Genomic DNA, 12,414 nt, shown 5'->3' on the forward strand with positions numbered 1-12,414 from the left:
AAAGTGTTTCAAAAGAAATCCAAGGAGGTGTCCCGTGTTCTGATTTTGGGGACACTGCCAGAGACTGCAGTGACATTGAGGCACCTTCAGTCCAACCCACCACAGACCTTTAGTCCAACTCAAGACAGCCCCTCTTGTACGCCTATACATGTGTGGAGTGTTCTTAGGCTCCATAGGGTCCACTGAAGACTCCCAAAACCAAACGCAACGCATCCCAAAGACACAAAGCTCCATGAGCAATAGTGCCACGGTAGCATTATTACCTGACCTGGATCGTACTCGTGCCCTGGCAAGGAGCCTATTTCCCTCTGTCTCTCCAAGTTATCTGAGCCAGAAGATATCACAGGTGGTTTCCTATGATCACAGCTTGTTTTGGGAAAACCCATGCATGCTTTCTGCCTGCAGCTTCTTCCACCTGAAGATCAAAGCCCTAAATTGCATACAGTTCACTCGTCTGAAATGCCAGCTTCCTTGGTATAAATGACATATTGCACATTTGGTATAACTTTCATTTCATTTCTTATTTTAATTTGCAATCTTAGATATCAAAGAAAGCCAAACTGACAAAAGCCAGCTTGTAAACCCATTCAAGTGGAGTTTTCAATGGGTTACATAAATCAACCCATAATTTACTGTATTTAAATCTCTGAGTATGTAAAAGGTTGCAGTTTGTCAAAGTAAGATAAAATGCATATATTAATGAGACTATAGAAGAGTAACATGAAGCAACGTTAAGCAGTACACGGCAGTAGGACATAAACACATTTGTGTCTCTGTTAGTTACCACAAGTCATTGTGAACCCTCTGGTCTAGCTGTTCACTGCAGGGGTGGAGAGTTGGTCCAAAGGACTTATTTCGGCACAGCGATCACTTGCAAAATTAACTGGGACTTACCTCCGCATGAAAGGTGCTTCTCTGACCTGGTCATTATTTTTCTGTATGTTCTTCTACCAGCTGGTGCTCCAAACTGGGAACATCACTTTTTGGTTTGGTATTTTGTTTGTTTGGGGGTTTTTTTGTTTGTTTTGTTTTGTTTTGTTTTTTGCTATTTTATCCTCTGGGACCTATAAGGGATTGTAAATCATTCCTTCCTGATCAGTCACCCAAAGCTTTGCAAAAGGAACATCTTTAGCAAATAGTCCAGGCAAATAGCCTGGCATTGCTAGCAATGAAATTCTACTGTTTGGGACTTTTATGAGTGAGATGGATCTAGATGATACAATAAAAATACCTTACCCTCAGTTTCAAGTTACTCAGATGGCAGGAATTAGTGCCAAAGTTTTGACAGACCTTAAATTAAAACAAACAAACAGACAAAACAAACAAGCAAAAAAAATCAAACAAAATCCCTAAGCTCTTTAGTTAGCTTCAGTTTCTCCCAACCTTGCAGTAATGCGAGTTTTCCTTATGTGGTTGGGGGGGAAAATGAATAGTTACCATGGAAATTGCCACAAATCTTTTTATTTCAGCCTCCTCCAAGCTACAGAGCACATTTATGAAGACACACATACAATCCACTCGTCATTAAAGCTAGCGATGAGAACTTAGGCAGCAATATAACTATGATGTTTTCCCAAGTTTTACAGCATATTTCACAATAATTTGCTCTGCTCTCGTTCTCATTACAAAGGCAATATTAGAATGATAATGACTTACATGCTCTGTCATACTATACTACTCTGACCTTTTCAGTATGCTGTCTTTGGAAAGCTTGACAAGGCCACCTCTCCTGCACACATTAACACGGCAGAAAACTGGGACCAGGGAAGGAAGAAGTGGATGACAGCAATAGATACTCTGCCAACTTCTTTTAAGCTTTAAATAACCTTTCTCTAACTCATCTTTTTTTTTTTTTTCTTTTTTTTTCTTTTTTTTTCTTTTTTTTTTTCTTTTATATTTAAACAGATATTCTGTCTTAGGTCCAGCACTTTGCGTCCCTGGAATTGCACCGGTCAGCCAGTGCAATGACTTATCCGCAGTAGGTGTATCGCAGAGGGAGAGGTCTACGCCCATGCTCGGCTGCTTGGGTATCAGTTTGGCCCTCTGAATTATTCATCAACTCAGGAACAAAGTCAGAATTTGGTCCCAGATGACCAGACGTCTCTTTTTTCAGCATGTACAACTTTTTTTTTTTTTAATGTGTATTGTAGACACTAGGCCTGTCCCTTTAGATGCGTGCAGCATTTACTTTTGTAGGGTAGGAAATTTTCTTCAGCTGTACTCCCTGCTTCGAATTCCCCTGGGAATGACCAGGGGAGCGAAGGAAGCTCCATGTCGCGGGGCCGGTGCACAACCTGTGCACGAGCATGGAGTCACAGGGGGACACACTCACACCAAGTGTGTTCCTCCCACTCCCTCATTTGCTGGAGCATCAAGAGTCAGAGAAAGGTCCAAAAGAGAGCCATTTCCAACTCTCCTTCCCTTTGTGTATGTTTTTTTTAGTGGTACAAGGCCATGTCACTCCTTGAAATCAGTGCAAAAAGGGGTAGGAGCCTCTTAAACCATCGGAAACCTTGTGATGGAGGGAACGGTTGCAGGGATGTTAAGGTGTGCACCGTGGATGGGGCTCCTTGCCTCCTCAGTGGGTCACTCCCCATCTCAGCCTTTTGACGTGCAGCACTGGAAACAACCAGAGGAGCAACCGGGCTGGCACTAATCTCCAGTTTTAGTGGTTCAAAGGGAGCCCTCATCCTCCTTTTTACTTATCAGCGTTCAGCCTGACCTTCCTCAGACATTCCCCTGAGACTGCAGTGCTCCTCACCTTCCTACAGCTGAGATGGGGACTAAGAGGCTTTCACCCTATCATATCTCTATCTCACATCTGTCCTCTCCAATATTACTTGCAGGTGTGCTGAGAAGACTCATACACATTTTAAGACTGTCTTTTTTTTTTTTTTTCCTTTTCCTTCCATTTCTCTGAAATAGGCTGCCCCGTACATTAGATCTGCAAGATTATGTTCCTCCTTTAGACCGCTTTCCTGTGGGATCCTATCCCACTCCTAGGCATGTGCTTTGCAAAATACACTAATATGGGGACTGAAGAGTTAATGATCTCCGAGCCTACTGCTTCAGGATTATTTAGCACACCAGGTGCCTGCTGTGCTCTCACTGGCGAGAAGAGCATGGGAACAGAGATGAATCATGGCTGCAGCTGCACGAGAGAGGGGTCTGGAAGCTGGTGAGGGAGCTGGTGAGACAATCGTGATCTCCCTGGGACCCTCTTCTCCTGTTTACACAAACACAGAGCACGTGCCGAGCAAACCCGAGTGGACCCTCAGCCATCCCAGCATCCACCTTCTGACCGCACAGACTAATACTGCTCAGCACCAAGGGTCTCATCTTCCTGGGGCACACCACGATCCTCACAGTATAACAGTCCTCAGATACGTGCAGATGCTTATCACCGTCTTTTACACATTGCTTGTAAAGCTGCTCTGCTCAAGTATGAAGACTTTCTGTGGCCATGGGGAAGTATCACGTTTCACTATAGCTTTCAGTTCCTCTAATCTTCACAAAAGTCAATCCCTCCAGCCACCTAAAAGCTCCTATTGCTCATCTTCACACTCCTCAAGTGCACCTTTCTCTTCCTTCAGGCTTGTTTGGTTTTGTTGATTTTTTTTTTTCCCTAAACAAATACATAAGGACCTAATCTGATACAATAAATAACTCCTTTTTGAATTTCCATTTTACACAAGAGTGCAAAAACAGGGGACAACCTGTCATGCATAGGAATGCAGAGGAGACCCTGTCTTCACATGGCACCAGGGAGAGCAAGCAGAAAAGCAACAGGTATGGTGATGGCAAGGAGCCAGATCTCTGTCTTAGGTACCAACCTCAGGCACAAGGAGCTCAAGAGAGAAATGAACCATCCCTGAACTGTCCCAGGGCAGTGAGTCTTCACATTACCTTTTAATCAGGATGCGCTATTTCAGAGTCAGCAAAAAGCTATCCTCACATCCAATCCAGTATGGTTATATTTGTATAATTCATAATGTAAATGACAAATAAATCTGTTGGGTTTCATTCAACTTGTCCAAGAAAATAGATTTTTGTTAAAGAAAATATTAGAGGGGAACTGATATGGAAAACAGATTGTACCACTCACAGGGAGGGAAGTTTTTGACCCATCTGATCACTTTTCCTGTTCTTGACTGTATCAGAGAAACACATAATGATAATACCCTCATCCCCTCTAAAAAGTTTGTTCTGAATAAGATAAATGTGTTTTCTCTGGTACACCGCCTCCCTTGTCCCACAGAGGGTACATATGTTACGTACAGCGAAGGCAATCCATATCTCCCTTGCAACAAGTGGTCTCGTAAAAGAGTATTTCTACCTACAGCTCCCGTACCCTGAAGGTAATAACAACAATTTCACGCCGGTGCATCAGGTATGTGGGAGTGAAACTATAACACTTCACCTCCTCTCTTTTCTGTTCCTTCCTTGACTTATGAAACAAACAAATATTAATAATAAAAAATAAAAACAAAAAACCAAAAACCACTTACTCCACTCCAGAGGCTGAAAGAGCAGAAAAGAAGATAGCAGTGTGACGGCACAAGTCCCCTGGGTCTACCAGTCCGTGTAAAGGACTACACGTACTCTTCAAAGTGCGGCTGAATGACGCTTGTAGACACCCTTCTTTTCCGTATTTGATACCCCAGAAAGTTGTTGCTGCCTCCCCACTACCCCCACAATGGGTGCTGCTCTATCATCTGCTGGGTTTCCCATTCAGCAGGAATCAGGTCCTCCCTACAGCGCGCTGGTCCAGCTGCTGCTGGGAATGAGGTAGGGATTCATGGTACATCCTAAAATGGTCCCTAAGTGACTCTTACTACCAAGTATCCCATATCCAGCTACTTTCCCTTCGCTGTTCTCTGCTTCATGAGTTTCTTTTCACTTTCCTCAATGTTTACTGTACTTCGAATAGTTATGTGGCTACCATCCATAGGAGAACCATGGGAACTGGCAGGCAATGAATGACTGGCATGCAAAAGGAGTTTTTGGTTTTGTTTTTTTTTCCCCTTCTTCTTCTACTTCTCCTTCTTGAAAACAACCTTGGCAAGCCATCAGATGAAAAAAAATCTATTCTTCTGCCAGCTCCTGCCCAGTGCCAGTGTCGCTATTTAAAGCTCTCTGAGAAGCGATTTGGGGGAAGGTAGCATCAAAACAGCATACCGAGCTGCATCTTTTCCCTCCGTATCCAACAAAAAAAACCCCAAAACCCAAACAAAAAACCCAGAAGATGCTGAGCTCTCTTTTCTACTCAGACTTGACTTGAGTTAAACATCTGAGCCCCTGACATAAAGGTGCACTGCAGGAATCCATAATAAGGTACCGCAGTTAAAACTAGTAACTGCATTTTCGATGCGAGAGCATAATCCTCATTGTTACTGGGGAGTCTGGATCTTGCCACAACAGAGGTTTTTTTGTATATTACATGCCTACCAACCAAGTCCTTTTCTTTTATAGCTCCCTATGGTCAGGAAAGGAAAAAGAGTGGATTTAAGTTTCCAGGGAGCTGTCGGCCTTTGTAATAAGGTACATGGCTCACTGCTAGTTCACAAAGGGGGTTAGCACTAGAACCGCCGTGAACTATTCATCCTGCCAGCGAGCTCAGGTGAACACGGCACTCGGAGCCAAACGGGAACGCTCAGTCCCATTCACCCGGTAGCTATATAATGTACCACAAGATGAAAACCGCTCATTGAGGCAGCAGGGAAATTCAGACTTTTAGCAAGCGCTGGAACCAGAGCTGCTGTGATGGATGGTAATATCCAGACCCCGGGAACTGTGTAGCGATGCCGGGCCGGGCACGGGGCGGGCGGGCTGCCACGGCAAGGGAGCACATCACTTTTGAAATCAGTGAGCAAGGCTGGGAGTCACGGGGGAACAGGCTGAGGTGCTCCTCCTGTCCTTCTTCCTGGGAAACTGCAAGCAAGAAGAGATGAATTTGATTTATTTCTCATTGTCAGCTACGGGGAAAGGAGCAAAACTAAGAGCAGAATACACAAACAAAACAAAAGGCTTAACTCTAGGAGGAAAAATGCTTATTCCCATGAGAGAAATGTGATACTCCCCAGCTTGCCCACTATCAGCACTCTGAGACCCACTCCCAGCTGCTCCGCATTCTTCGGTTTCATCACTCAAATCTGAATTACAGGAGAGCGTGAACGCTGGCCATGCTGCTCCTGCTGCTCTTCTGGTGTTGCCCATCAAAGTGATGCTCAGCCATCACCAGAGCGATGCAACCTTGAGAGGTCAGCACCTACCGCAGCAGCAGCAGGCAGAGGCATGGACACCTGGTGGGGCTACCAACAGAAGTCCAAAACCCAGTGGTCCCAGAGCACACCAAACCAAAATTTAATTTCTTGCAAGGTGAAATTGTGTCCAAAAATGGACAAATAGGAAGTTTTAGCATTTATTTCCCCCTTGAGCCGTGGGGCGTGGGTGAAGAGTGGACCCATCAGCAGCACTCTGATCCACCCCAGGAGCCCTGGCGGAATGGGGAAGAGAATTTGGCCAGTTCACTGCAACCCATCAAAACCTTGCATGTTGAAGTTCCCCTGGTCAATCTTGCCACCTCCGCTTCACTTGACAGCTCTGAATCGATCATTAAAAATATAAAAACTTATACATGTTAGTAATTTACAGGAAATACAGCACCCTGCCCTGTATTTCTAAAACATTTGTCATTTGATGAAAACAAATAACTTGCTGGATGGGGAAAATGAGGCACAGTTACATTAAGAGGCTTGCAAAAGAAAAAGGACGAAACATTGGCTAGCCATAAAGGCAATTTGGTAGGAGGTGGTGATATTCCCGGTTTCCACTCAAACGCGCTCTACCCCAACCACACGCTGCCCAAAGCCACCGCGTTGCTCAGAACTATTAACGCAGACACAAGCTCACAGCGCAGGGGCAAGCACTGCTCCTACAAGCACAGCAAACTGCCAAAGCTCCTGCTGAACTTTCTCCCCACCTGCTGATCTTAAGGCTTTCCCCCAGGACTGCGGAAAGCACCCCCGCAGCTTCAGCATCACCTCGTCGGTGACTCGGCATGGCCACCTCTGTCTTCCCAGAGATCCCATGTCCGCTGAGAGGGGTGGCGATCGCCCCGGCTGCCACTGCCTCTCATCACCACTTGACCTTCCTGCCTCTTTGTTATCGCACTTGTCCATCCGCTGCCAGCTCACACGCAGAGCTTAATGAAAAGGGTAGAGCAAGGAAATCAGACAGTGACCCGGAGCTGGCAGGGAGCGGGGTAGACGCGGTTCCGATTCCAGCTCCGAGCCTTGGCTGTGGAGTGGGATTTACATAATAATTAACTCCGGTATTCTTGGACAACTCACTTTCTGTGTAACAACTGCAGATGATTCCCCCGTACACCCTTAAAAATCTGTCTAGCTATCGAATCCAAAAATCAAACACCTGTGTGTCAGCACGAACAGCTGTACACTTGCCACTGCTCCTCTCTCTGCAGAAGATGCCACATGCCAGTTGCTTTACTTAGAGCGTGTGGGGAGGCCAATCCATTAGAGAGAGAACACAGCATAATTAAGAAGCAACATGCTTTCTTGTTCCTGCTGCCCTAATTTTTTTTTTTTTTTTATTTCCACCACACACGCACTTACTTTGTTTAAACAACTCCATCAACTTTATTATGCTGATCTTCAGGCTTGCAGGGCTAGTGAACTTGGGAGGCAGGGTCTGTTTTCCCAAGTTCTCACAGCACTCATCAGCTGGCGTGTTAAAGTAGAGAAGCTTCCAGTTGAACTACATTTTTGCCTTTTTTTTCTTTTTTTTTTTTTTTCCCCTTCCCTGAGAAATATCCTCAATAAGAAAGATCTTCTTGGAATAAATAGCGGGAGACGCGAAGAGTGCAGAATCTAAACACACGCATTCCTCACGCTGTACGACGGCAACAAATGATTACATCCACCCCGAAACATCCACAGACGGTCATGTTTGTTTTCATTGCATTCCAGATATCAGTTGCAATCAGTCTATATATATTTCTTTTTCTCTCTTGCGTGTGTGTGTGTTTCTTTTATATATGGAACAAAAGAAACATTTTGCTAAACTGAGCTTTATCTTCAAAACCTGCTCTCTGTGCGATGCACACCGCGTATAAAAATGCAAGCTAAAAAAGGGATTTGAAAATCAAGCTAAATGTCTCGGGGTCCGTTTGGAGCCATAATGTGATTTTATCTTCATATGAATAATTTGCACTAGTATTCCTAATTTGGCAAGCAAAGAGCACAGCATAGCTTCACAAACCATAGTACCTTTGTGCTCTTAATCCTCCAGGGGCTACCTATACTTCTCTTTCTGTACATTGGATCACTGCTAGTGGAGGTCTGAAAAGCATCTCCAGCAATCTTTAATTCATGTGATTAAAAATTCAAAAGAAGCCCTTGTACCAGCTGTTAAACTATGTTAGTAAGCTGTAATTCAGAGTTCAAATCCCAGCAAATTGAAGGTTAGGTTAACAGGATCATTCAGTGGAACTGCATTATATCGTAGCAACTAGAACAGTAGGTGGACTCTTTTATACATGCTCATTTGCAGAAGATAAACTAAGGATGAGCAAACTCATAGCACTGGAAACCTCGCCTTGGATTTATTTCCCCCCTCTCTTTCTGTGACATGATTTTTTTTTTTTTTTAGAGCCTGGCAGATGAAACCAACTGTGGGGTTTGTTTAATCTTTACACAGATAGAAGCAGAATAAAATCAGCATGAAGTGTTTTGTTTAAGATTATCTGGAATCTGAGAAATGTGTTTTTCATCTCTGAGACTAATTAGTTTAAATATAACAAAGGTGAAATGAGTTTGATGGTCTTAAGTCTACTGTTCATTCTCCTTCAGTAAATAGAGAGAAAATATATGAGAAAAGAAATCCACCTTATTTAGCACAGTTTGATATGATTATTCTTTGCTTAGGCTGGTCCCAAGATAAACTTCTAGGAAGTCTGGAAGAATCAACCTTAAGTGCAAGTAAGGCTAAAAGTATTATGTACAATTACAATTATTATTTATTATTAACACTACAATAGTCATTAGTCTTCAGCTGAGAGTGAAATGCTATTGTGGAAAGCGCTGCACATAAAAGTGACAGTATTTGCTCTACAGTGCTTACAGCCTCTGCAGCTTTACAGAGCTTGCAGGGAGAAGGTGAGAAACAGGATGTAATATCATCTTTAGTTTGCAGATGGGGAATTATGGCACAAAGTGTCTTTCCCAAAACCACACAGGAAGCATGCAGAGCTAGAAGCTGAATCCTGAGCTCCTGAAGGCTTTAACCAAAATACCATCCTTCCTGTCTATTGAAAGACTCCCACTTATTATATAATAGTCTGTAAAGCAGACCTTTAACGAACCCAGACTCTGAAACTAGATGTGGTCCTATGCCTGTGATACCCACAAAATAAAATTTAGCCTATTTAAAATATCCTGATAAAGTATATACAATTTTTTTTTTTTTCCCCCCGGTGACATTGATAAAGTAGGTTTTGTGTAATAGGGAGAAAGTGAAAAAGGAAAACAAGCTGGTGGGAGTAATGGCTTACTCAAGATGGCAACAGAGATAGGGGAAAATGGTCTGTTGGGGTTACTGGTAAGGTGATATTTGGGGATAACGCTTCACAGTTAAAGCAGTTAAGTCTTTCAAATTCAGAATAAAAGATGTCAAATGAGAAAAAGTGCTGAGGATGAGTGTATCAGGGATTCTGGTAGAGAGAAACCTGAGCTGAAGAGAAGCTTGGTAGAAGAAGGGAGAGGAGTTTAGGGCTACAGCCCTCCTGCCAAAGCACAGTTTTTGTTTAAGTAACAGAGGAATACAAATTAAAGTTGAAAGAGGACTTTGGAATTTTACCTCCCTGCTGTTGGTAGGATACCAACTAGAGAAAGCCCCAATGTATGTTGCATGCTCTCCTTCCAGTGAGGTACTCACAGGTTTGAAGACAGAAGACATCGTGTGTGCATCTTTTGGCCATGATGCCTGCAAACTTTCATCGAGGAGTTCCTTCTCATTTCCCAACTGAGACAGCATTTCTTCTGAAATAAGTAAAAGTCCTAGCCATTCTTCCCAATTAAGGGTTTTCAAATAAACTTTAAAAAAAAAAAAAAAAATTAATATATTGTTTGTGACCAGCACATTTTTAACATGTGTGTGAGTGAAGTGTGGTTGGTTCCTACCATTAAAACCCTCCATTGACAAATCACTCCCACTGTGGGTCAGATGTCATGTCTATACACATGGCACTCCCATAACACTTCTAATGCTACATTAAATACAGTGTTTAAAAATAACTTTGTCTAACCAAGGACTGAGTAAAACTTGTGAAGGACTTGGCCTCGTAATTTAGAGTCATCATCATCATCAACAGGCTTTCACTTGGATAGCACCTTTCATTCAAAGATCTCAGAACACTTAATTTAATTAAGCCTTTCAACAATGCCATAATGCTGCCAAATGTTATAATAACTGCTTGTAGAGGTTTGAATCTGAGACAGAGAGAGGTTAAATGAGTCTCCCAAGGTCCCAGAACGAATTAATAACATCGCCAAGAAGAGGCTGCAAAGCCAGACCCATAGCCCTCTTCCTTACCACAAGTCATGCTCCTTCCCTCCTCTCCCACCCCGACGCACGGACACGGGTGGGTTTCTGTGCCCGCTGGGGATGCTGCTGGCCCTCACTCAGCTTCCCTGGGAGGCTGGAAGCAGTTTGTGTGAAAAACATCAGCGACTTCTCAGCAGGGTTAGCTGCACCCTGTAAAGAACTGTGGTAATGGGAACGTCCTCCCTCGAAAACCTAGATGAGAAAAGGTCTCATGGTGCTGTCCTCCACACCACCACTTCCTCTGGGTTACCTTGGGAAGTGGGATTGTTTGCTCTTTTCCCATGGCTAAGATCTGCAAGGTCTTTTATAGTGCATTAGTGGTCTATTTTATAATCCGTGTCATCCAAAAGGCTAACGCTGAGAGAGCAGACGGTCACCTTAGCCCTGCGTGGGGAATTGCTTCAGCCCAGAGGGAGGAACATCTTGTCCTCATACCGGCACAATTCTCTGTACTCTGACATTTTCTAGGAGGTCCCTTGCATTCAAATACTGACTCGTCCCGATTCCCTTAGCCTGGGAGATCTGAAGAGCATACAGGCTGCAGTGGTATGGCTCCAGGCCATACAGCACACACTAAGCATTACCATATGTCACAGAGGCAGCTAGACAAAATCTTCGCTGAAATGCGAAGAGGAGCGCTGGATGCACGCAAAACTTCGCTAGTTTAAGACCAAACAGCAAAGGTTTTGTAAAACAAAACCGGTTTACTGCTGAGCATCGGCAGCTGCTTTCAAATTTACAAATACATTTACGTTCTACAGAACATAAATGAGACGCAATTGATTTCCTAGCTGGCTGCCAAGACCTGAGATGAGGATTTGTTTTTTTCCCAGGCGTTGCTGCAGGATTTCAAGCGCCACGACCCGCAGGTGGAGCGATCGCTGGAGCAGCGGGGTCTGCAGCTCTCACCCCACTGCCGAAGGAGACCTGGATCTCATTGAAGTGAATTGCCCCAGGCTCCGCGGGAAGGATTTGGTCTTTATTACACCCAGGATTTCCCTGGCATGGAGGAGCTCCAAGATTAAATATTTGGCCCTTTTGTTCTGGGGACTGGCACAAGGGAGGATGCACTGGGATCGACTGCAGGAGATGCATCATGCTCAGGGCATGTGGGGGCTCGTCAGAAGGGCCACATCGCGTATTCTTCCAACTCTATAATCTCATGGACACAAATATTTAACGTCCATCCCAGACCCAGATTTATAAAAGGCCATCTGTTAACTGCTTTCACTGGTTCCCAATTAAGCTATCTCCACGGCGGGATTGATGCCACTCATGACTGACATGATACCTTCAATTTGAGGATAAGATAGTTATTTGGACTAATTTCCTCGTGGAAAAGCCCTGTATAATTGAATGGTGTTGAAAACAAGTGGGGCTGGGCAGAATTACAAACAGGGTCTGCATTGCTGACGGTACACATTTCACTAGTACCATCCAAGTAAAGTGCAAGCTCCAGGAATCGTACGATGCTCTAAAAACATGGGCTTTTGCTTTTACAAACCAGCTCCTAGTCCTTATTATTGAGAAGTTCAAAATGTGAGGGTTAAGGCTGAAAAATAAAAAGACAAAGAACAATTCCAATTGTATTTTTTAAATCTAATTATTTTAGGCACGATTTCGGAACGTTGGAAGCTGAGCGCAGCAGTGTGAATTACACACAAATTCCTACAGAAAGGAAATTATGCGTGTTTAAACTACCTTGCAATGGCTTAAGCTTATCTATATTAACTAAGCACATTAAAATAATATGTGACTGTTAATACAAAAAACAACATTAAAAAAATAATA

The sequence above is a fragment of the Grus americana genome, chromosome 6 (genome assembly GCF_028858705.1).
Source record: "Grus americana isolate bGruAme1 chromosome 6, bGruAme1.mat, whole genome shotgun sequence".
NCBI lineage: Eukaryota > Metazoa > Chordata > Aves > Gruiformes > Gruidae > Grus > Grus americana.